Source organism: Pseudorca crassidens, chromosome 3, assembly GCF_039906515.1.
Source record: "Pseudorca crassidens isolate mPseCra1 chromosome 3, mPseCra1.hap1, whole genome shotgun sequence".
Lineage (NCBI taxonomy): Eukaryota > Metazoa > Chordata > Mammalia > Artiodactyla > Delphinidae > Pseudorca > Pseudorca crassidens.
In genome coordinates, this window is record NC_090298.1 from 74,621,871 (window position 1) to 74,648,583 (window position 26,713).

The 26,713-nt window shown below is 36.2% G+C and overlaps 1 long non-coding RNA gene across 1 annotated transcript in view; it reads right to left on the bottom strand.

Annotated features, from left to right (window-relative positions):
- LOC137221493 (uncharacterized) overlaps positions 1-26,713 on the bottom strand; it is a 258,262-nt gene that overhangs the window by 134,488 nt on the left and 97,061 nt on the right. The gene's annotated exons all lie outside the window — the stretch shown is intronic.

Below are 26,713 nucleotides of genomic sequence, written 5' to 3' on the forward strand. Positions count from 1 at the left end.
CAAAGAAAAACATTACAAGACAAGAATACTGCAGACCAGTATCTCTCATGAACATACATATAAAAATCCTCAACAAAATATGAAAAAAAGTTGAATCCAACATTGTATAAAAAAGAATTATATACCATGACCAAATGAAATGTATTTCCATTAAAAAAGGCTAGTTTAACATTCAAATATCAATCTACCAGGCTAAAGAAGAAGAATCATCTCATCGTATCACTTAACACAGAAAAAGCATTTGACAAAATCCAACACCCATCTGTGACAAAAATTCTTCAAAAATTAAGTAAGTGGAACGTCCTCAACTTGGTAAAGAACACCTAAAACAACCTGTAACGACTATTATAACTAAGACACAGGATTCTTTCCCCCTAACATCAGGAACAAGGAAAGGATGTCCTCTTTTATTATTTGTGTTTAATGTAGCACTTAAAGTCTTACTGCAATAGATAAGAAACAGCAATACAAACATACACAAGGGGAAAAGCTGTTATTTTTTGTAGACAGTACAATTGTCTACATGAAAAAGCCCTTGAATTTGCAAATAAATGTCTGAAACGAATAAGTGAGTATATAAAAGTTGTAAGATACAAGGCTGAAGTAAAAAGTCAATTGATTTCCTACATACCAGCAATGAGAATTTGGAATTTGAAATTCCCAAAATTCATTTACACTAGCATAAAAATGTAATTCATGGATATAAATCTAATAAAATATGTATAGAATATGCATGCAGAAAACAAAATCCTAATGAAGTATATTAAAGAACAGGTAAAGATGTTTTCCATGATCATTAATTGGAAGACTCTACATTGTTAAATTATCAATGATTCCAAATGATATACAGATTCAATGCAATTCCAATCAAAGTCCTAGCAAAATAATAATATATATACATCAACCAGCTGATTCTCAAATTTGTAAAGTCAAAGCTTCTGACAATAGTCAACATAACACAGAAGGACAAAGTTGGAGGGCTCATACTACTGATTTCAAAACTTACTCTAAAGTGACCATAATCAAGGCCACGTGACATTAATGAAAGAATAGACATATAAATCAATAGAACATAAAAGAGAGCTCAGAAGTAGACTTACATTTGTACACACCACACAAATCTTGATAAAGACACAAAAGCAATTCATATTCAAAGTTGTTTTTCAACAAATGGTCCTGGAAAATTTGGATGTCTATATGCAACTTTACACATTACACAAAAATTAAATCAAATTGGATCAGAGATACAACTGTAAAATGGAAAACTATAAATCATCAAGAAGAAAATCTGCATGAATTTGTTTGGTGATGAGTTTTGAGATGCAACACCAAATCATGGTACATAAAAGAAAAAATAGATAAACTGAACTTTATTAAAATTAAAATATTCTCTTTAATTCTTTTAAATTAATTGAATTAAATTAATTAAATTAATCTTTTAATTTAATTCTTTTAAAGCCTAGTATGGGTCTATTCTGGCAAACATTCCTTATGCATTTGACATGATTGTGTATTCTGCAACTGTTCAGTGGAATATTCTAAAGATATATGTTAGTGTGAGATACAGATTGTCAGTTTATGTTGTTTCCTTAAGTCTTTCCTTGTGTATCTTTTGACTACTTGTCTATTATTGATAGTGGAGCAATAAAGTCTCCCCCAGTTATTGATGAACTATTTCTCCTTTCAGTTCTGTCCATTTTTTATTCATTTTATTTAGGTGCATGTAAGTTAGGTATGTATATGTCTATATGTGTTTTTTTCTTTATATATTCTATTATCTTGCTGATACTTTCTATTTTAATATTTGACTCAAGTTCATTTGCAATTTCCCATTGGAGCATTTTTACTTACAATACTGCCTTAAAGTCCTTGCCAGATAATTCCAACATCTCTGTCATTTTTCGTTGGTATCTCTTGATTTCATTTTCCCATATGAGTAGAAATATCTGTGGTTCTTCATGTGCCAGGTGATTTTTGTTTTATTGTGTTCATTTTGAATATTACATTTATGAGACTTTGGGTCTTATTTATATTCTATGAGAGTGCTGATCATTATTTTAGCCTTGTATAGGCTGTGTTTCCAATGTCAGTTCAGTTTTCAAAGCCTTTGCAGTGCTATCATTTCTATCCTGCATATGTATAGCCCAGTGATCAGTCTGAGACCTAATGAGAGATCTATTTCTTAGCACACTTCTTAAAGTCTATGGTATGCTAATTAGGATCAGACCCATGTTTGCATAGGTCTGGGGATAACCCAGGAATTAATAAACAAAATTATTGCTTTCCCAAGATATTTCTTCCCTAAATATCAGTGGTACTTTTTTTTTTTGCGGTACGCGGGACTCTCACTGTTGTGGCCTCTCCTGTTGCGGAGCACAGGCTCTGGACGCACAGGCTCAGCGGCCATGGCTCACGGGCATAGCCGCTCCACGGCATGTGGGATCTTCCTGGACCGGGGCACGAACCTATGTCCCCTGCATCGGCAGGTGGACTCTCAACCACTGCACCACCAGGGAAGCCCCAGTGGTACTTTCAAGTCCACTTGGTTTCACTTTTTGGTCTTCTGGTCAGAAACTGTCCTCTACTGTGATTGCACTTCCCCCAGAGCTATGTGGCAGGAGGACGAGGGAGAGGGATAAAAATCAACAGTTTTGTACCACCCTCTTGGAGATGTAGTTCTACCAAAGAGAAGGAGTTTTGGCTGCAGGAAAACCTGTGTATGGAGTGCAATAGAAGAGAGAAAAAGGAGAGGTGAAAAATCAAGAGATTTCTCCCACTGTCACTGAACTTTAGGAGTTTCCTTTTCTGCTCCTCAAACCAGAGCTAGACGGTTTCTCCTTGATCTTTCTGTGTCTGAACCATAGTGCTCACTTCTGAGTTTTATAGTGCATTGCATTCAGGCCAATAAATATTGGAGGAAAAAAATAATAAACTCTGTTTCATGGTACTTCAAATTCTAGTGTTCTTTCCTTTCCTGCCTGCTGATTATTTACTTTTCAGTATTCTCAAATACTGCTCAAGCAAGTTGTGGAGGTTTGATAGTTGCACTCAGTGAAAGGGAAATGTTGGCATGTGTTTATCTTTACTGGAACTGGAAGACCATCGTTTTTTTAGTTTTTCAACATTTCAGAACAATTTTAAGCCATCATTAAACTTTGGTAATTTGTTTTCTTACATTTTTTGAAACTTCTGAGGGGAGTTTAGGTGGACTTCAGTTGGAATAGAATAATTTAGAAGCATGATGTTTAACCTGATGGCATACTTGAAACTACACCAATCTGATGAACTCATGTGAAATATTTTCTATGATAAATTCTGTCTCTTCAATTTCCTATTTCAACTTCTAAGGCTGCACTCTTTCAGAGAAGATTATCTCCACGCACATTCTGGAGCCTTCAAAAATGTGTGTTGGGAAGAGGAAATTCACAGGTTTTGATCCCCAAACAATTCTAATTTTCTTTTTAAAAGAATGAAAAGGGGCTTCCCTGGTGGCACAGTGGTTGAGAGTCCGCCTGCCGATGCAGGGGACACAGGTTCGTGCCCCGGTCCGGGAGGATCCCACGTGCCATGGAGCAGCTGGGCCCATGGGCCGTGGCTGCTAAGCCTGCGTGTCCGGGGACTGTGCTCCACAGCGGGAGGGCCCACAGCAGTGAGAGGCCTGCGTACCACCAAAAAAAAAAAAAAAAGGAATAAAAAGAAAATCACATTACTACTTTTTCTCCTCTCAACTTTTATCCTTTTTTATTTTCAATTATTTTCCTTTCTTTCATATTTGCAGTAGATTTTATGAATATATCTCTCCATGAAAAGGAATTCAGGTGGCCCCTAACCAAAAATAAAGAAGTTGGTCTAGCCAATATCTGATGACATTATTTTTATTCATATCAGAAGACAAACATATTGTTAGACTGAGAAATTCATTAGAAACTTTAATTCAAAACATTCAATCCATTGTCATACATATATATATATATATATGTCAGTTTACAGTTTTTGTGTACATATTTTTTTCTTATTTCAGACAATTTCTCAGGGTCTCTCTAATGTCATCTGAATTTTACAGAAAACTAGATTTTAGAGGGGCTAAATAATATGGCCAAGACAGTATTGATATTGACAAAAGTAAAACTAGATTTTAGATCATTTAACACCTGGGACACAAGTCTCTCCAAACAACAATGTGTCTCTTAGAAGTTCAGGTTTAAGGAAACTTGCTTTTATCATTTGTGTAAAATTGTTTAGCATCATTTCTTCTATGAATAAAATTATGACTGGATATTTATCTTCCTGATTATGATTAGATGTTGGATTTTCTTATGGATTCAAATATATATGTAGAAAAACATGATATGGTGAGCCTAACTCAGGGAAATGCTAATAACTCAGGTTTAATCAATAAGTACATTGAAGCTTCTACTGCTTCTGTAACAAATTCCATACGTAAAGTTGCCCGAGAAAGTCATTTGATGAGTTAAATGAGAGTATACCTCCTAATTTGTTTTCATATTTAATTATCCATTTATTCTTTTGATTCATAGGCAGTAATTTCATACTGTTGATTCCCTCTTGACCTTGTGCTTGTAACTGAATCTGAGATCTGGCTTGTGGCCCAGGAACATGTAGAAAATTGTTTATATAAGCAGGAAGCTGCCTTGAGCTGCACTGCTTTGATTTAACGTTATAACTGTACTAAAAGTAGCATAGCTTTCCCATTTACTCTCTATTCTGTTCAAATCCCTTGTCATTATAACAGATGTTTGGATTATTGTTCTGTAAACCATGTCAGAATTTCAATCTGTAGTATCTGTTTATTATTCTCCAAGGGTGATATTACAAATGTTCTCATGCACAGTTAATACTTATAAAACAGTCTGTCTTATTTCCCATAAAAAAAAAAACCTACCAGAAAATTTTTGATAATCAGAATAAATATACCTAACTTGGGGCAGAGTGTTTTAAGTGTATATGAGTAAATGATCCCAACTAAAAGTGGGCAACATTTCAGAAAGTATTCCAATCATTAAAAAAAAAGCTTTTATCTTAAGTCTTATAAGATAATGATTTTTTAAATGTTTTTAAGTATATGTGTAGTTAAAATTGAACTACCATAATTAAATAATTTTATTCTGCTATTGAGATATAATTCGATTTATATTAATGTCTGTGAAAGCCATATCTGCTGATAAAACCTCATGGTTTTGAAGTGTGCCACGTTAACAAAATAAAAGAATTATTGAATAAAAGAATGTGAAGTCCGGATGCTTATAAAGATATACCAGTAGTGTATGGGGAGAATATCATTGTTTAAAATCTCTACTTGAGTAGAAAATCTTATTACCTTAAAAAAAAAAAAGAAAACAGAGTCACTGACAGCTTTTTCAAATACATTTTTAAAGCCTGAACTATTAGTTTCCTCCTGTTGTTTGAATGAGTTATTGCAGCTTTTACAAGGGCATGAAATGAGATTTCCTGAGGTGACAGTCCAATTGGATATTGACAAAGAACAAAATCTCTGATAAATCATTTGTTTCTCCTTTACATTTTTCTATTTTAATCCTTACTCTAAAGAGAATTGGTATGCTCTAAATAGAGCCCACGTCAGATGAAGGAGCATTATGCCCGCTTATTACAAGAGATGTGAGCACACTAATACTCTGAGGAATAATCTGACTATGTTTCTAGAAGACAAACTTTGTGGCCAAATTAGAAATGTTTGCAAGAAAATAATTTGTTTCCCTTATTTACTTCACATACATTTTTATCTTTCTTGTTATATCCCATTTCTAGCCCCTCTTTCTTTTGAATGTAAAAATGGCACAAAAAAACAGGAGAGGGGAGAGAGAGAAGAGCCTACTCTTTGGAAATGATTTAGAAGGAGAGTGACAGAATTCTTCTGGGAAATAAAAGGAGAGGGGAAGGGAGAGTTTAAGGGAAAGGGTCAATTAACTACTCCATCAGCCCCATCGAAAAAGGTACTGTATCTTTTACTTCATTCATTTCACCTTAGAGAGTGGACACAGCTACCACGGGGTTCGGAGTCTGCAAGAACACCAACGTGTGTTACGTTTATATTTAAGATTTTTTAAAATGAAGGGAGAAAAAAACACAAGGTCAGCTTCGGAAATGATGAATGCCTTTTTGCTGAAAGCTGTACTGAACGTCCTTGAGTTTAATCAAAACTATTTGTTTTTAGTCAGCTTTGCTGTTGTCTCTTTTACTCTTGTCCACTGATAGCTTGACATTAATGACATCATAAATCATGTGAAGTGGCAGCTTGGGTTTGGTAGCATTTCAAGTGTTTGTTGAGATGTCCCGGACTATCTGGGGGGCTGGTGTAAGGCTGGCTATCATCCTGCACTGAATCTTGAGTTTATGGCATGATTCGGTCGGTAAAAGCACAGAGTGCATTATTAGTGCGATGGGCCTTCGTTAAAGAATAGCCGGCTCCTTGTTAAATGCCAACTTCAGAAAGAGATTATCGAGGAGGTGGATTTATCTTTAATTCTGTTTCTTCAATTTTTTAAAACATAATTTTCCAATCCACTTTTAAAATAAAGACCTCGCCCTCTGTACTTGTCAGTTCCTATGGTCATTCAGTACCTGTAACGTAAAGTGTGAGAGTCCATTTGCACTGTTCATATTCCCAGTGTCCAGTCACTTGAGACTTGAACAGTGGGTACAGTTTGAGCGCTCCTATCACCTACACGTTTTAAAAGGCTCTTCTTACGCATAAATCATCATCTGTACATTGAAAATGTATTCTTTGAAACATGTCTAGCTTTTATCAGTTTTTTGTTTCAGAATGATTTCACTGGATCATTCTGTTTTATGGCTTGTTATCTGTGTGACTGTTCTTAGAACATGCTTTTCGTTATCATTGTACTCTACTGCTAAGGAAAGAAAAGATTATTCTTTAGCTGTTATTTATTTAATGGTATTTTGTTATACTGTAAATATAAATATATAATATAAATATATATATGAATAATATGTAGATCATTTACTTCCTTAGGCCAATGTATTACCAAGTGAAAGAGAGTTACTTTGTTTTATAAGACAACTGGCAAAACGAGATGTCTTTTCTTCCATCATGGAAAAGGATATCATCTTGAAATATGCATCGCATATTATAAAAGAGTACTTTTCATAGTGTTGAGATAGTTCAGTCAAAATATATAAACACTTGTGCAGATTTAACAGAAAATGCAGTTTTCACCTATATTCAAAGTGGATCCAAATTAGATCATTGCTACACAGTCCCAGGACAAAACACTGAATAGAGTGACATCAAATAAAAACAATCATTTGACAACTTGGATAATTTAATCCCTTGGTTTTAAACTGAACTTGAGAAGAAAAAAAAACGTTGTGTATAGATATAAGTACAGATTCTTAAAATTATCCCCTTAGACATTTATCACCTATTTTTATATGAATGCGAAGAGGTTATTTCTTCATATGGCAGCAAAGTTTTTTAAAAGTAGTTTTGTAAAAAGAACCTAACGATATATAGTATTAAAATATTTTTTCCTTCATTTCAGTGAGACACATTGACAACATAAAATGAGTTTGAACATTTGACTCTTCTTTAAACAGGATTGGTCCCTGTTATAAAAGGATTTCTTTTCTCCATGACAAATGATAGCAAATAATTATAACAATAAAGCAAATCACAGGTGAGCTCAATATAATGAGAGCAATACAATCCAACTCATTGTGACATGTACTTCAGTTCTATGGATTTCTTGCCAAACCTAAGGGAATATTAATATGAATTTTTAGATTATTGTACAACTTTAAGAAATGTTCAAAATATTGTTATGTAGTTTCATGGTATCTCTCACTGTACTGTATGGAGAATGTTCTCATGGAGGTGAAGTAATTTATACATCTTTTGCCACCAGACTTCTCCTACCTCTTTTCTGCATATCTGTCTCCTAAAAAAATGACAAGGTTTTTGTTTTGTTTGTTTCTCATTGAGTATTTAATAGTCTTCACTTTCATCTGATCTAGACACGATAGAATTAGACAGGCATTATTTTTCTTCAGACCCTAACTATGTGCTGTGGTGCTCTAATTCTGGTCTGCTCTAGTCTTCTAATTTAGATACACCAAATAATTACTTTTATCCTCAGAACAGAGAGAGTGAATTTCAGCTTGCTTCAGAAAGAGAGAATGTACATCCTTGGTGAGACACAAAATGTTTGGATCTCCCGGCATGCAAAGGGAATCACTTACATGACTGGCCCAGAAAAAGTTATCTTAGGCTTCGAGGGTGCAATTTTCAGTTTCTGCACGCACCTATCTTGAAAACACTTCTGACACATCAAATATATACTTAGCAAATTTCCTTTTTCCTATTAATAAAAATAACATTACTGGACTTCCCTAGTGGCCTAGTGGTTAAGAATCCGCCTGCCAATGCAGGGGACACGGGTTCGAGCCCTAGTTCAGGAGGATCTCACGTGTCTCGGAGCAACTAAGCCCACGCACCACAACTACTGAGCCTGCGCTCTAGAGCCTGCGAGCCACAACTACTGAGCCTGTGCGCCACAACTACTGAGCCTGTGCTCTAGAGCCCGCGAGCCACAACTACTGAAGCCCGCGTGTCTAGAGCCCATGCTCCACAAACCAAGAAAACCCACCTCAATGAGAAGCCTGCGCACTGCAACAAATAGTAGTTCCTACTCGCTGCAACTAGAGAAAGCCCGTGCACGGCAACAAAGACCCAATGCAGCCAAAAATAAATAAATAAATTTTAAAAATATATCATTACTTATAAGTGGGCATACAGTGCTTTCTTGGTAAAACAGGACATTGTTTGTCCTTTTATTAATGAAGTGCAACATCAAACTAATTCATTACTTTCATTTACTAAAGTGCTGATTCTAAGAAATTTTGCTTTCTAGACCTCAGCAAGAAAAGATTGGCAGAACTATTTGGGAAACTACCTCATACAGAACCACTATACCACCCCTCTCTGGAAGGTGGGAAGACATGCTTCTCGTGCTTGTATACACACATGCATACACACACTTGCCCATGCCCATGTTTATTCATACACATAATTATGCCAAGATCAGATAGAATGCTGAATTAACAGTTTCATTCATCCTGAAGATTTTCATTTTAATTTAAGCTCCTATTGGAAGGCTGATGAAAAACAAAAGCTCTAAGTCAATTCCAAATGAATCAAATTCCAGGTCATGTATAAATAGTGAATGATGGCAATTACAGTGAAGGATCTGAGGTACAATTTATTTTTAACTAACAGACAGCACCTGACAGTATTTATATATCAACTTGTTCTTAAAATCCTCTCTCTGGATGATAAACTGATTTATTTCACACCTAATTGTCTTTTACCACTAATCGTGATGTATATATAAAGTTTCATAAGTAAAATCATCTAATTTGGCAAGGGATGTATTAAAATGAAAGAATTTGTGTCATAAAATAAAGCACAGAAACTTGTTTTCATGATTGTCAAATGCAATTTCATAAATATATTGCCATAAAGATCTTCTGCATAACTTTTTTCTTATGTTAAGATGGGATTTCTAGAGAAATGCATCACTCAAAAATGTGTGCTTAGGGAGGAGAGAAGACCCCCATGCTTTGAGCTATTGCCCCCAAATGATAGTGCTGGTGAAGATGAGCTACCATAGTCAGGGTCCTTCAAAGGCATACTTGTACAGCTACCCAAGAAAATCAAGTACAGAAAACTCACTCCTATTCTCTAAGAGAAACAAAGGTGAACTGGCAGATAAGTAGCATTTAGATGTATTCCATGGAAAAATTCTCCTTAATTAGAACTTTCTCCCTATTGAGTTTATCCCTTAATTTTATTTGAATTCAAATTTATTCTTTAAAACTAAGGACTAAATATGGTCTATTGGTAACTAATGAAAAGCAAGTGACGATGTCCATGTGGCTCTGAGTATTCACAGAAAGCAGGTCTGCCACAAAAGGCAGTACAGGTTGTTCACTGTACAAGGACACATTGCCATGAGCATAAGAGGGTATGAAATCTAGTTCTCATGCCATGCACCTTGGCAAGATATTCCTTTTTCTATTTGGGATAAAAGTAAAAGTTCACCAAGCTGGACATCCAGGAAGCTGTTTGTCTAGAGGTGGTGACTTTTTCTAATTCACATAATGGTCACAGACCTTTGTGGAAAGATCTTTGTTTTTATTAGTTTAAAAAAAAAGGGAGAATTACAGTCTCAAAAGTGAGTTTAAACTTGTTTTAGGTGAGACAAAGTCTGACCTTTAAATTACATAAAACTAGGAAATTTTAGAAGAAATGTCTCCTATGGTGTGTAACTTCTAATGATGAGACAACACTATTTCCCTTCACTGAATTCTCCTAACCAAATTGCTTTACTATTTCATAGCTATCTATCTTTGTAGGATTATTGTACTTCCTTTACATTTAAATTCCTTTCAAATGGTCATGTACAAATGTGCCTAAAGCTTAGCTACATCCGTAACAGAGCTATCAATACAAAGACACTCACTTCTTCTCTCATGTTCACAAAGCCTAAAAACAAAAACTGAGCTAAATAAACCTCTTTGGGAGAAAAGAATTTCTAGAATGTGCCCAAATTTTCAAATTGAAGCATTAAAGAACATAATTTGGCCTATTTCCTTAGGTTATTGATGTGCTAGTGCTAATCTTGCACTAGGTCAGGGTTAACCCCAAAGAATAAGCTATTGAGCTTTGCTAAAATCTTTGAGGTACTTGTCAATAATGATCTGGCTGTGACTCTGGTTTCCAAGTCTCAGTCTCAAATAGTGTTGTCCGCAATAAAAACAGTTTCCCAAGCCCTGTATGAAATGTTTTTTTCTTTATTAATTCCATTAATATTTATTGACCACCTACTAAAGACATTTAGAGTAAAAAAGGGTTTATTGAAAGATAATTTTATAGATTTATATATCCTTTTCCATCACATGAAGCATTGTCTAACATCATTTAGTAGAAAATATACTTAGTTTCAACTATATCATCTTGTGATAATCTCTTACATTCAATGAGATAGTCATAGAAAATTGTGTTTTTTTTCTATTGAAGACACACTGGATATTTTTAAAACAGCTTTAAAAATATGGAAACCTTTTATGTACTTGCTTTTATTGAGAGTGCTAGTGAATAACAGAAAATCACAAGAGGTATATGACGTATGGACTCCAAAGCAGTATTTTACTATAAAAGCAGGGAACCCTGCTGGCATATGTAATTTAATGTGCACCATGCCTCCCCTAATTCAATCAGGTCTCTACATCCCTTCTTTTATATTCCAATTGGATTTCACGTGCTAAAGCCATCAAGATTTTCAGGATGAAATGAATGCTTGTATTAATCCTGCAATTTCCATTTAGAACACAGCATCGATTTGATTAATAAGGTTTGATGCTGAATAATTATATGGCAAATATGTAGGCTATAGGAAAACCACAGATGTGACCACCAGCAAAAGCCTTGTGGGAGAAGGAGGTCAAAGGAAAGCAATGGCCATGACTGAGGTGATGAATTCTTTGGCTTTTCTTTTATGCAATTAACAAGCAGGGCTTCTATTAATTTGCCACCCCCAGAGCCTTGACTGGTCAGATGCGTCTGGGTCAAGGGTCATGGGGCAGAGTAGGGGTCAGCATCACAGCAGCCCTGAAACAAAATGGGAAAACTAAAGAAATCTAAATGATATGGCTGAGTATACATTCTGTAGTACAGAGGGATGGGAGGAAGTGCATCTCCTTAATGTTAAGATTGCTGTTTTAGAATAATAAAAATGTTCTCTGCACATTTAATTCAAAGTAATCAATCTAAGGTGCAGTGGTTGAACATCCAATAAAAGAAAATCAATGTGGTCTCTACAAGGGAAGACAAACAATGCTCGCTTTTACTAAAGGGATTATAGGTTAACATTTATTCAGTGTATTGTAATCTGATGTCAAGTGGTATAAAATCAAGCCAACAATCCATTACCACCCGTTATAGGCTAGGTGCTGATCTCATGCAAATTGACTTTTCATAGAACTTATTAAATCATTTCTGTGTTCTAGCTATGAAACATTTTTCTACAGTGGCTGAACTTCAATGAATTTTATTTCAGATCTTTTTTTTTTTTTTACATCTTTATTGGGGTATAATTACTTTACAATGGTATGTGTTAGTTTCTGCTTATTTCAGATCTTGAATGAAACCATATCAAGAAGACAAATAGGCATCATTTCGAAACAAAGATTTTTTTACAACTTTCTTAGGCTTCTAGTCATTAATTAATTATACAAAATACATATTATTTTATGTTTCTATGAAAACAAACCAAAAAACTTGGTCATGATACTGGACCTGAATTATTTTCCTCCCAAATTCTTTTATTACTGCAAGTGTCATTGTACATGTTTGTCTATTTTTATAACACTTTGAGATAAATTGCAATGCCTTTCCAAATTTTGATAAAATTTAGATTTCCCCAGAATTTAAGAGAAATAATTCATATTTTATCAGTACTATACATGTTCCTAATTTTGAGTTTATTTTCTGTAAAATAAAAAGTCTATATTTCACATTGTAGACATTATGAGGTAAGGATATTTTTTAATAATATGTCTCATAAAGTAGATTACATGAATTCCACAATTGGGGAATTAATAATTACTGAAATTCTAAGTATCTTAAATATAGGTAACCTAATTAAGTAATGTTTTAGTCTAGCGTAGTCACTACTTGCTTGGGCAATAAGGATTTAGAGTGATTACTGCACCTCCCCTCCCCAAAATGTGATGATCTTTTGAAGTATTATAAGAAGTTAGTGATCTTTCATTAAACATAATAAAAAATGGCTAGCAAACCTGTCAAAGTTAGCATTTTTTCTAGAGCAACTGTGCTTATTGTTAGAATTGGGACCACTTTTAAGTGTGAGGAAAATCATTACCACATGTTTGAAAATATTGGTGATATTTTGCAGATTGTATTACTCTGCAGCCTGGTGCTACTTCAAAACATTTCAAAATTGCTTGATAGTAGAAAGGGAAATTGAATTTGACACTATTTTTATTATAAAAGCTAAGTTTAGTTTACCACCCTTGCTTTGATGGAATCTTTTAGCTTTTTATTTGTTTGGAAGTAGAAGTTTGCCTATTCTGTATACACGACATAAAGAAACTTAGAGCCTATTATTTTAATTCTTATTTACAAAATCTAACTATGTATATTATTGAATTATTCATATATTAGTATTTTTACAAATACTGAAATTTGTAAATTTTGTCACAATAATGGCTTCCATTATTATCTTTCTCAAATATTGTGATCTTAACTGATATTTAGACTAAAATACATTATACTTTTGCTGACTCTGCATAATAAAACTAAAAAAAAAAAATTAACCATATTTGTTCTATTATGGTAACTAATTTGGGCTTCTGTCATTGTTGCCTTGTTTTGTATTTTACGTAGTAAAATGAATGTTTCAAAGAATCCACTTATAAAGTGGATTCTTTGAAATCATCTTATAAAGCCTATGGATCAAATCAGAAATAAAAGTAAAATGATTACAAACCAATTTCAGTCAGTGAACCAAAAACACTTATACAGGCCACTAGCTCACCTGTCCAAGATCTGAATTTGGTCAGATTTATCCCATTTACATGAAGCACTCTGAACTGATGAAACTGAAATCTTAAAATCTAATGATGTAATTTAACATGACCTTGTAACATAGTTTGAATTGACCAGATACTTTGTTCAAATGTTGAATTAACCCTAAGACAATACATTCTTCATATTTAAAATTAAATTGAAAACAAAGTGAAAAGCTAGTAAAATATGTTGAGATAGAATTATTTATATTTATACTGTAAGTTCTAAACCTGGATTCTTTCCAGGATGTGGATTTTACCAGGAGTTTTCATGAGCCCTTAATTTCTTGTCTCATTTCTGTTAATAATAGTTAGAAACACTTGCTCATTTCTCCTGTACATAAACTGCCTTTGCTATTCTGCTTCTCGTTCCATAGCAAAAAAAAAAAAAAAAATTATTTAAAGAGTAAAAAGTAATCAGATACCAAACAAACAAACAGAATGCAAGTGAGTCTTGTGGAAAAAAAAAAAAAACAAACTGATTTCTCTTCATTTTTATTTGTAGAAGATTAGCTTGCTTTAGGGGATCTAGATAACACGAAATCACTCCACAACCAGAAGCGATGAAGATATGAACTCTAGGCTAACAGTAACGGCAAAAATCATTTCAAACTGAAGGCAAAAGCACTTCATTTTGTGCACAATGTCTGAATGCCTTCCACTGGACTTTAAATGAAAAATGGAAAACATTTTAGGAAATACAGGGAAGCACTGAGTATATGGCACTGAGAGGCATTTTTGATGTTTTTGCACTTTTGTGCAGAGACAGCCATTAAAGGTTGCCAATGGGGTATTGTAAAACCACAGTTAACAGTGAATTTTAGATACATATAACCAGTTAAAAGTGATTGAATATCAAGGGTTGAATAGTGCTTATTATATCTGCTGTTGGGAGACTTCAATTCATTATCGTAACAGAATGAAAACAGCATTGCTGCTGTCCAGGACATGCTTGTAGTATTGATTGGGTTTCTCCAAAGTCTTCTCTTAGGATGCAGAGTGCAGTCAAACATGCACAAACATCACTCAGTTCCCCTGATTCTGTCACGTGCTCCTTGTACCTCAAATGAAAGCAGCCTTAAGACACAGGAAAATGCTTCTTTATTTGAAAGCAGACAGGGCTCTAAGCCTGACTCCAGGGGCTATGCAGATGTGGTGACCTTTCTTCCAGAGACCAGATTTTACACTCAAATTGTCATTAAAGCTCAATTTTCCCTAGAGGTTCCCAGTCAACTTGTGTGCTCTCTCCATTAGGGTTAAAAGTCAAGAGTGGCACCATGCCCACCATACATACTAAATGAAATGGAACATAAATAAAAGGGGGGAATGACCTGCCCTCCTGGAGAAAAGGCATCATCCACAGTCTATGCAGATGTAGTCAGGCCTGGTCAAAATTGCACAAATCCAGGACTGACACTTCAGCCAGAATGTCACAGGATCCTGTCTCTAGCAATGTACCTCTGAACAAGGATATTATTCCCTCCTTTTAATTTCCAGAACCAGTAAAAAGTATTGACTAAACCTGTATAGATCTAGAAACCCTATATCTTTCTCACACCCTCTGCCTGTATCTATAAGCTTAATTAATCTGATAGCCTTAGGAACAAAAAATTAAAAAGAAAAGGAAGAAAAGAAGAAAATGACATTAGTCTATAACCAAAAAGTAAACTGTTTTGGGGTCTTTAACTTGGAGTTTGGCAGAGAAAGTGTATACGACAATAGAATTAACTGATAAAATAGATTTTTTTTCCCCTTGCCTATGTAGGACAACATGACCTTAAAAAATGCCATGATCTCTCAATCTCGTAAAGTAGTTCATTTTTTTTTTTTTTTTTTTTTTTTTTTGCGGTACGCGGGCCTCTCACTGCTGTGGCCTCTCCCGTTGCGGAGCACAGGCTCCGGACGCGCAGGCTCAGCGGCCACGGCTCACGGGCCCAGCCGCTCCACGGCATGTGGGATCTTCCCCGACCGGGGCACAAACCCGTATCCCCTGCATGGGCAGGCGGACTCTCAACCACTGCGCCACCAGGGAAGCCCTAAAGTAGTTCATTTTAAGGTTATCTCATAAATGAAATTTGGAAAAAGGAAATTTCTCTAATGTCTCAAATGAATCAGCCTAATGTTTCAGGGATGGGAGATATTCTTGACCTATTGATATGCTGTGTTGGCCCCCCACAGACCTATGCCAAGAATATGCTTCACCAAAGTGGAAGCCTTTCTGCTTAATTAGGCACGTCTTGATTTGAATCGCCAATGCAGAGAACTCCATTTTGTTCTTAAAAGGGGGAGAGGTGTTGAGAACTGAAATTGTTCAAAGAAACATTTCTTAAAACTTCAAAAAATCCCATTATAGGGAACCTGAAAACCAGGAAAGGTAAATCCTGATCATATCCGACCTGATTAAAACAGCAACAATAGATGTGAAAGTGGGATATACTCCAACATCCCAATATAAGATCTAGTACCTGGATTTGGCCTACTGCTTTTAGTTTTATCTATAGGTTTGGGGCAATTCTCTCATTTAAAATGGTGTTTTGTATCTGAGTAAAAATGCAGAGTATAACACAGTGTATGTTGTAGCAAGACTTTGATTGTTTATCAAAAGACATGAGTTCTAGCCCCAACTCCATTATTTGTGGTGTAACCTTGAGCAAGTCACTTGCCCTCTTTGAACTTTTTATTTTTAATCTGCAAACTGAGGCTAATGACATATGCCTTGACTATGTCTAATATTAAATGAACTAATTCATATGAAAGTTTTAGAAAACTGTGAAGATGATAGATTGATAGATCCTATTATCAATTTGCTACCTAAAATTTAATCTACCTAAGATGAACAAAATTCCTCTTGCTAACTTTTGGGGCAATCATGGCTTTCTAGATAACTTTTGCCTTTTCCTATGTTCCAAATTTCCCAGAAACAGATTTTTTAACAAGGTGTCAAAGCCATCCTTAATGAGATGATTCCCAAAGTCAAGGTCATCCCCCTTGGTCTTTTGCTCCAAGTCTCACCCTCCACTGGGGCTTCATCTCCACATAGCTAGCATGGCACCCTTCACAATAGCCTCATTGACGAAGGAGGTCCCACATTTTTCCCTTGAGTAATCACTCTGATTTTTTTTTAAAAAAGAAATTATTATTAGTGACACTATGATCCCTACTCTGTCCCAAACTACATTTTTAGCTCGTCTTCAATCTGATCCATGCCTTTTATTTCATAGTAATGAAACCATTTTTTTTCCTAATAATGTTCAGAATCACTTACTTTTTTTTTTTTTTTTTTTTTGCGGTACGCGGGCCTCTCACTGTTGTGGCCTCTCCCGTTGAGGAGCACAGGCTCCGGACGTGCAGGCTCAGCGGCCATGGCTCACACGCCCAGCCGCTCCGCGGCATGTGGGATCTTCCCAGACCGGGGCACGAACCCGTGTCCCCTGCATCGGCAGGCGAACTCTTTAATCACCGCGCCACCAGGGAATCCCCACTTGCATATTTTTAAAAGCGATTTCGGCCTGCCTCACTAGATCGTAAGCTTAAAAGAGGAGGAGTGTCCTGTTCAGGTACTGAGCTTGGTACCACAGATGCCACAATGAACTGATCCCAGCCTTGCCATCATGGAACATATGCAGTCTTTGTCTTTACAGCCAATTAAAGATGGTTCCAAACTTCCCACATGCTTTCCCAGAACACATGGAGGAGAGTTAATTCAATCTCCTCCTTCCCCGTAATGATTCTTGTGACTTTCCCTGTCCTCAGGAAGCAATTGCATAGGTTATACAGTGTTCAATCAATGAACGTTGCAATCTTGTATATGACTTACCACTGCTCTCATTCCTCACATCTCCTACATTCTCATCTACCCCCACTTCCCCACCCTGTCTTGGTAATGTAAAACTGGTTCACATCCTTTGAGAACAAATTAACTATCATTCGTTAGTGAAGGCCTGCTATGCCCAAGGCCCTTACCACACATGATTTCCATTCTTCACTGCAAACTCATTTTGCAGAAGAGAAAGTTGGGACTCAAAACTGTAAATTAACTTTATTCATGCCATAAGATAGTAAATATCTGTGCTAAGAATTCTTGAATTCCTTATCAGGTCATTCTGACTCTGAAGACTGTAATATATTCCCTCCTAGCTCAGTATATTGACTCCCTTCACTATATATTGACTTCCATAACTCCATTTGGGGGCATGCGTTTTAGTATAAATCTGCATTCCATGATGCCTCTAAAACTCATCATTGCTCATGCTCTAATTTATAATAATTCCCTGTGATCCCATTATGCTTCATAGATTCTCAGAGTACTTTTACATAAATAATCCCATTTGATGCTCACGGGAAACCCGAGGAATGCTGGACAGGTGTTACAACACACATTTTATTAAGCAAAAAAAAACAAAAAAACAGGTCTTTAGGTTATAGAATTGCTCCAGTTATCACAATTAGAAGCAACAGAATCATGCCTAGGCTTCACGCCTCCTGACTGCACACCAGAGGGCCAAAGCTTACAGCATCACATATTATTATGTGCACCTATATTGTAATTACAGTTTAAAACTTATTGGTACAAATTTAACAGTTGAGAAATTCAGGGGTTCAAATCTCCAACTTTATTTTGTCACAACTGGACTTAATTTCTTCCTTAAAACCCTATTTCTGCCTGAGGGTAGAACCAACCTAGCCACGTCCAGGAAAATGTGGTCCAGTTCTTGATGACTCAAACACTTGAGGAGTGATCGCCTTCTGACTGTTCCTCCTCTTTCTCTGGACCTTTCCTTCTTTTACTTTTCCTGTTGGTCTGGTGGCCTGTGTGTTCTCACAACATGAGGTGAAGGCGGTTGGCCCAGGCGTATCGGTGCCTGCTTGCATTGGCACCAGGGAGGTGTGGGTTGGCCGGCCTGAGCTTTAGATACTGCCTTTGGCCTCCACTGCATCTACCACTTACTCCATGGCCACAGGGTCCATCCTGCACTAACTGTGTCGCTTTGGTCCCAACCCAACCTTTAGCCTCTTCTCTGGACTTCTTAGGAGCAAAATAATTATAGGATGTTCTCTATTGCTGTTGGGCTGCAGGAGGCTTGAGAGCTATCTCCAGCCCACTTACTGTCTTGGGTCCTCTTTCCTAAGACATACCTCGTTGCTGTCAAACACTGGTTTAGAGGACCTCTTGCCACCCCAGAATTCCTCTTAGAAGAAAACTATGAGCAATCCCACCGAGTGTTATCATTATCAGACGCTCCTCTTCCAGCAAGCCTTGCCCAGTATTAACTGCATATTATTTCTTTTCACAAAAGTTTTACATAGCACATATTATTTGTCAGGCACTGTTCTAAGAAGTTCTACTCTTATTAATTCTATTTTATAGATGAGGATATGAGCCAGAGAGAGGCCAGAGTATGCCCAGAATTACACAAATAGTAAGCAGCAGAGCTAGAATATGAGTTTTGGCAGTTAAAAATGATGGATTATGAGAGCGATTCACATGAAGTATATTAACCACACCAGTGTAATGAGGACCTTAACAAGATGCCATTTATAAAATTTACCCAAATGGTCTGAGAGACATTAAAGTGCCTCATATAGACTAGTGCATTATGCTTGTCTGAACTAGCTGATGGTCCTAAGGAACTATCCTTATGGGCATGATTCTATTTACACGTCAAGAGATACAGATGGCTCTTTCAGAGTGGGAAATGGTGAATCTGTTATATCATATTCTAAAATATAACAGTATCCAGGCCAGGTATGTATCCCAATAGTAAATGTTTTATATTTAAATTCAACATAGTCATGTAGGTGATTATAGTATATAGATAGTTTTTAAACATATTTTACTCATATTACTGGCAGAGTTCTTGAAAAGAAAAATAGTAAGACTATTTGAGAGAACGTATTTGAGAAGTATTTAATGTACTTCATTAAAGTAGTTATCTTCAATATTTTAGAAAAGTAAGTGTTTTATCATTTCTAACATTTTGTGAAATTAAGCTTGGAGTCATAGACATTCCTCACAACTGAATTCCTTTTCCTGACATATAATAGTTTTTCTAGAAAACCAAAATGATTGCTATATCCTTAAAGAAGGAAAATCATCCATTATAATAGACACCTTTTTCTTCCAGGCAAGATAAAGTCACAGGACCAGATTTACCCTCCCACATTACATAACCAAAAACATGAACAATGGTTTTCAAGACACTGGACATCAGGCAAAAAAGGACATGATTTCTGAGTGACAAGAAACAAATGAGGCAAGCTCTTTTACTGCCCCAGTCCCAGTTGTGAGAGTGTTTCTGGCCTGTGGTGCCAGAATGGGGAGCATGGGGTGCCCAGGGAACTCAGCAGACTCCCTGAGTTGAGGAGATGGAACAGAGAGTCCAGGGAGATGAAGGCAGCTGAAATTCACAAGACAGAGTTCCAGAAAAGAGAGAAACGAACAGAGCCAGAACACTGGAGATCTGCAGAGGGTCTGCCTCAATCGTTGTATGCTTGGGTGCTGAGCAATTCGCGCTCTGAGGAAACCATGAGGCTGGGGAAAGAGCCATCCAAGAAGACGAGAGGTAATAGTGCTCAGCACTCCCACGGGACCAAAATGGAAAAATATAATTAGAAGGATCTTGGACTTCCCTGGTGGTGCAGTGGTTAAGAATCCGCCTGCCAATGCAGGGGATACGGGTTCGAGCCCTGGTCCGGGAAGATCCCACATGCCGCGGAGCAACTATGCCTGTGCACCACAACTACTGAGCCTGTGCTCTAGAGCCCGCGAACCGCAACTACTGAGCCTGCAAGCCACTACTACTGAAGCCCATGCGCCTAGAGCCTGTGCTCTGCAACAAGAGAAGCCACTGCAATGAGAAGCCTGCGCACCGCAACGAAGAGTAGTCCCTGCTCGCTGCAGCTAGAGAAAACCCGTGCGTGGCAACGAAGACCCAATGCAGCCCAAATAAATAAATAAATAAATAAACTTCAAAAAAAAAAAGAAGGATCTTGCCTCAGTATGGACAGGGATCCTTAGACTAAGCATTATTTGGGCTAACATATCTTGAAAGAAAGACCCCGAAGGATCAAACTCTTTCTAAGTAACTTAACTGCATCACAAAACAATGCACAAAAATACTTATAGGAATACAAAATTATCCTGCACACAACAAGGTAAAATTAATAATGTCTGGCATCTAATAAAAAAATACCAGTCACGCAAAGAAGGAAGAAAGACCCATAAAATAATCAATTGAAATCAACCCAGAGCTGACACAGATGTTAAAATTAGCAGGCAAGGACACTAAGACAGTTTATTATAATATATATTTAAAAAGTTAAGTAGAGATATAAAGATATAAAAATACCTAAATCAAACTCATAGAGATTGAAAAAGATTAAAAATAATGAATAGAGCATCAGTAAACTATGGGACAACTTCAAGTCATCTAATACATATTTAATGGGCGTTCCCAAAGAAGAGGAAGGGAATCGATTACATCAAGTGTTGATAATAACGTGTAGGAGCTGGAGTTCTCATACACTGTTGATGGGAAGTTTAATGATACAATCACTTTGGAAGACAACTTGATAATGTAATAAAATTTTTTAAAAATATCGACCGTATGATCGAGCCATTCCACTCGTAGGTGTTCATCTGAGAGAAATCAAAGTATATGTCCACACAAATGATCACAGAAATTTTATTTGTAATAATCCCAAAATGGAAACAATCCAAATTTTCATCAGTGTGAAAGTATAAAGAACCCTAGTATATCGATATGGAATCCTATTCACTTTAAAAGGGAATGAAATATTCTTTCACAGTAAAACATCAGTGAATCTCAAAATAATTATACTAATGAAAGACACTAGACCAAAAAATACTATATGATTCTATTTATATTAAATTACAGGACATGTAAACTCATCTTTAATGACAGAACATGGATCAGTGGTTTGTTAGGGGCAATATGGGGGTCAGGGAGGGTTGGGAGAAAGGGATTACCAGGAGGCAGGAGGAATAGGGATGATAGATATGTTCATCATTTTTATTATAATGGTAGATGCATGAGTGAAAACCTTTTAAGTTGTTTAACTTAAATATATTCAGTCTATTGTATGTCAATTATATATTAATAAAGCTGCTTTTAAAAACCACATACACATAAAAAGAATAAAAGAAATAGTTTCACATGAGCAAAGAAGGTTTTTATAATATGATTTTATAGAGCATGATGGGGCCAATTAAATTTTGTTTCATCTTTCACTTCTTCCTCTAATCTGTACTTGAGTCATTAATCATATAAAATCAGATTCTTTAAAGAAAAATTTTTGATGGAAAATATATTTTCCATTATATTGAAAATAAATTTATAGGAATTTCCTCCCTATTTATTTTATTTATTCATTTTTATTGAAATACATTTGATTTACAATATTGTATTAGTTTCAGGTGTACAGCAAAGTGATTCAGTTATATTTTTTTCAGATTATATTCCATTACAAGACATTGAATATAATTCACTGTGCTATACAATAAATCCTTGTTGCTTATCTATTTTATGTATAGTAGTTTGTATTTGTATTTGTATTAGTTTGTATACTCCTAAATTGTCCCTCCTTCCCTTTCTCTCCCTTTTGGTAACCATTAGTTTGTTGTCTATATCTGTGAGTCTGTTTCTGTTTTGTATATAGACTCATTTGTGTTATTTTTAGATTCCACATATAAGTGATATCATATAGTACTTTTCTTTCTCTGTCTGACTTACTTCACTTAGTATGATAATCTGTAGGTCCCTCCATGTTGCTGTAAATGGCAATGTTTCATTCTTTTGTATGGCTGAGTAATGTTCCATTGTATATATGTACCACATTTTCTTAAGCCAATCATCTGTTGATGGGCACTGAGGTTGTTTCCATGCCTTGACTATTGTAAATAGTGCTGTTAGGAACACTGGGGTGCATGTAGTTTTTCAAATTAGAGTTTTCATTTTTTCTGGATATATACCCAAGAGTGGGATTGCTGGATCACATGGTAGCCCTATTTTTAGCTTTTTAAGGAACCACCATACTGTTTTCCATAGTGTACACATCAATTTTCATTCCCACCAACAGTGTAGAAGGATTCCTTTTTCTCTACACACTCTTCAGCATGTATTATTTGTAGAAGATAACATTTATTATTTTTGATGATAGCCAATTATTTTTAAGTAAATAATAAAATTATGCTCAATATTTTATTTTCAGAGCTTTTCATCAGAATATAATGACCTAAATTTATATGATCACAATATGTATTTAATATCTATGCCAGAATTTATTGGGAAAAGAAGTAGTTTGATTTAATAATGTACATTTGTGAAAAAGTTAAAGTCAAAAAATTGGATTTAAGGTATAATTATCAGATTGCCGAGAAAATTTTGAAGTTTGAATATTAAATGACATATTTTTCTCTATAATAGAACATTAAAGCAATTTAGAATTTTATGTTATCTCGGGGCAATATGCCTAGACAATTGTAAAACCTTAGGTGTGAATTATCACTGGGGATTTTCATACTCTTTACCAGAAGATAATATTTTAGAAAATGATCGGTTTCAGAGAATATTTCCAATGGATAACAGAATCACTTCTATAAGATCAGAGAGAATCCTATCATGTGAGAAGAGGTTCCTAATAAGTTTTTTCTTCCTCTAGTCTCTTCTTCTCACAGTTCATCTTTCATATTGCTTCCAGGGTTTCTGAAATAAAGCTTGGGTTATGTCAATCCTCTATTCTAAAACCTTCCATAATATTGCAGTGTTTAAGTAGCTATTTAGAGTACATGCTTCATTATTTTCCACCACGGTTACCACTACCTCCTCCTATACATTCTAAGTTTTAGCTAGAAAAAACTTAGAAATTTTTTTTTATTAACACATATTTATTGACATTCTTCTCGTATGTTATATAAAGATCACTTCTCCACTGTGTGTGGACTGGATTGGAAAAGGGTAAGAAAGAATGAAGGAAAACTGTAGCATTAACCCTTGTGAGAGATGGTAGTGACTTGAAGTGTTGTAATGGCAGTCAGTGTTCACGGGAACTCTCTGCAGACTGTTCCTCCCTGCTTTTCCACCTAAAGATTCCGAAATAACATTCAGGACCCTACGGCAAGGTCATCTTGTTTATAACTTTTCCCAATTGCCAAGACAGATTCCTTTTTTCCTTCCACTATGCTCTTTTATCATTCTGTATATACTGCTATCATAATACCTATCCCAATTCAGAATAATTATTTGTTACCTTGCTTTATTTTCTAAGACCTGATATAAAAAGCTGGTATAAAGTTTCTTAATTTGTTGACAGGGTCCCCTCAGGGAAAGCATGTCACGCTCAAGAGGATTAAATGAAGCACAGAACCCTTACAAGGTATGAAGAGAGTTACATGTAATCAGCAAGAGATGATGGAGCACCCTGGGTTAGACAATCTTAAGAAGCTGTTAGTCTTCTAAGCCTGAAGGGGAAAGAGAAGTGGGCCAGTTGCCAGAGCTACAGCTATGGCATCTCCTACTAGATGCTTTAATAGAGGAATTCAGCCACTGGCAAACTGGAGGAAACTCGGCCACTGCCAAACTTTTCTCAAATGGAGCACAGGAAAATAAATACCCTCACTGTACTCCCCATTGGCCTTCTGAAGGCAAGAGCACTGGTTGATGCAATCCTTACCGCCTGGCCTCCAGGACACGGGCAGGTCGGAGGTGGGAGAATGGCTCTGGAGGGCAAATGCAAAGCCTCCAGTGTTCAATACATGGAAACTAAATGAGTGATTGAATTAACAGATGGCAACATGTGTGAGAATCTATACATGGAAAGAGAATAGAAACTTGGAGAGAGTTCATGTGAATCTTAAAGTCTGACTACAACAGGGCCAAGATGGTAGCTAAAGATTAAATTCCAAGTCTCTAGAAACTCACTGTCAGTGATTCATGAAGTGTTTTCTTAAGACCACCTGCATCAGAATTGACTAGATTACATGTTAAAACACACATATCTAGGCATCGTGTCAGGTCTAGCGAATCAGAATCTCTAGGGATAAAGCCTAGAATTTGTTATTAACAAGTACTCCCAAGGACCCTGAGTAACTTTGATCTTCCCTTCCTTCCCTCCTTCCTTCCTTCCCTCCTTCCAGAATTACTAATCTGAAGCTTCGTAGAATAATAAACTCCAGAAAATTGCAGGCAATTTTCTCCAATTTTTTACTTTACACTGGTTTTAACCTTCCTGATAAATTCTACCCCTTAGTTAAGGTGTTAGTTTTAGTTTCTTGAGACAACATGAGACAAGCAAAACGCTCAGTGCAAAAAAATTGCCAGGCTGTGAGCCCCTTGGGGGTAAACTTTCACTGAATCTGAAGGAAATCTGCATTGGAGAGGCACATCCCTTTCCTTCTTCTTTTCTTGTGCAGAATGCTTCTCAGGGATGTCTCAACTCCCCAGCCCTTTGTCATAGACAGGTGGTCTGGAACCAAACTTCATCATTACTATGCACCCTAATCCCAGAGGTCCCACAGCCCTTAGGTTAGCAAAGCAAGCTCATTTTCAAGAAGCTTAATGTTAGCGATACTTCATCAGGTATTAGCAAATGGCCCTCCTAACAAATATATCATCAGAAGCAATGCTGCTGAAAGCAGCCAGTGCCCACTTGAGGCTGACAGCCCAGTTCCTAACAGAGCCCCACCGAGGACTCATTATGAGGTTGGGGGAGGATGAAAGTGGTGGGCCACATGTGTGAGAGCTGAAGCAGCCAACCTCCCAACCATGGCTCTGCAAACCAGTTCATTGAAAAAATATCCAGGATGGGAATTGGAGCTGTGTGACGTTGATATCAGAATTTTTTCTTTTCCCTTTTTGCCATCTTGTCAGAAGGAAAAAGATGTAGGGAATTTTTTTAACTTCAGGAAAATAGAATCTATGCTATCAAAGAAGTAGCTTTCCCTAGTAATAACTGATGCACCAATAAAATACATTGTATTTTGTTAAACATATTCTAATCAGGGGTGTCATCTCAGTGGGGCATTCTGAGGGCCTTTAAAATTAACCAGTGCTCAGAAATATGTAAAAATCCTTTGAAAAAATGTTAGTGGATGCATTCAGAGGCCCAAGTCCTTCTGATCGAGGCTCCCCAAAACAAAAATGTGATGCATTCATTTATATTCACTAATCAGCTTACTTACATATTGTGCTTCAGAGAAAAAGAGCATATTAGAACTTTGGATGCAGGAGAACCAGTTTTGCAGAATAAGAATTATTTTTCAGCTTAATATATATGTCATTTTACCTTCAAATTAAAGTATATTTTTACTCCCTAATTAAGATTCTTAAATCTGAAGCCACAGCTCAAGATCACACTGGAAAAACAGCTATGTAAAATGACTACAGTGTGTGAAATGTTGGTGTGTTCATGGGTTGCTTAGGTGGAATAAGATGTAGTTAAATAGAGCTGAGGAGGTCACGGGACTTTGAAACAGTGATGTTATTAACATGGCTGGAGGAGCAATGGGAGGATGATGTCAAGATGTAAGGAGAGAAAGATGATGACACAAGTATTGAAATCACAGAAGCACATAAGGGTTTTGAAGTTGGTAGATAAGAGCAATAAAGACAAAGAAAATAGTTCGCTGAGTTTTTGAAGGTACTGAAAAGAAGTTTGGAAGCAACAATAGAAAACAAGATGTATGCTAACTCGAAGGCCAGTTTTTCTGCTCCTGAACTCTCAAGTTGTTCTAGAGAGAACTCTATAACAAAATAACTGGTTCCATCATAAACTCAGCAGAAATCAGCCACGCACTGTGAACTAATCAATGCTTTAATTTGTCTCTAAATTGACTGCCTTTGCATAAGGTTGTTTCATTCAAGAACATAGCCCCAGCTCACACTTAATTGTTATCTGCAAATAATATCACCTTCTACTTAAGTGAGATCAAGACTAATGACAATGAGCTTCCTTAATGCCTTTCCTGTTTCACTTCAAAACCCTCAGCTTCTCCTTCCAACTTCTCTTCTCTCCCTCCCATCACAGAAGCAGTAATTTCAGGGCTTAT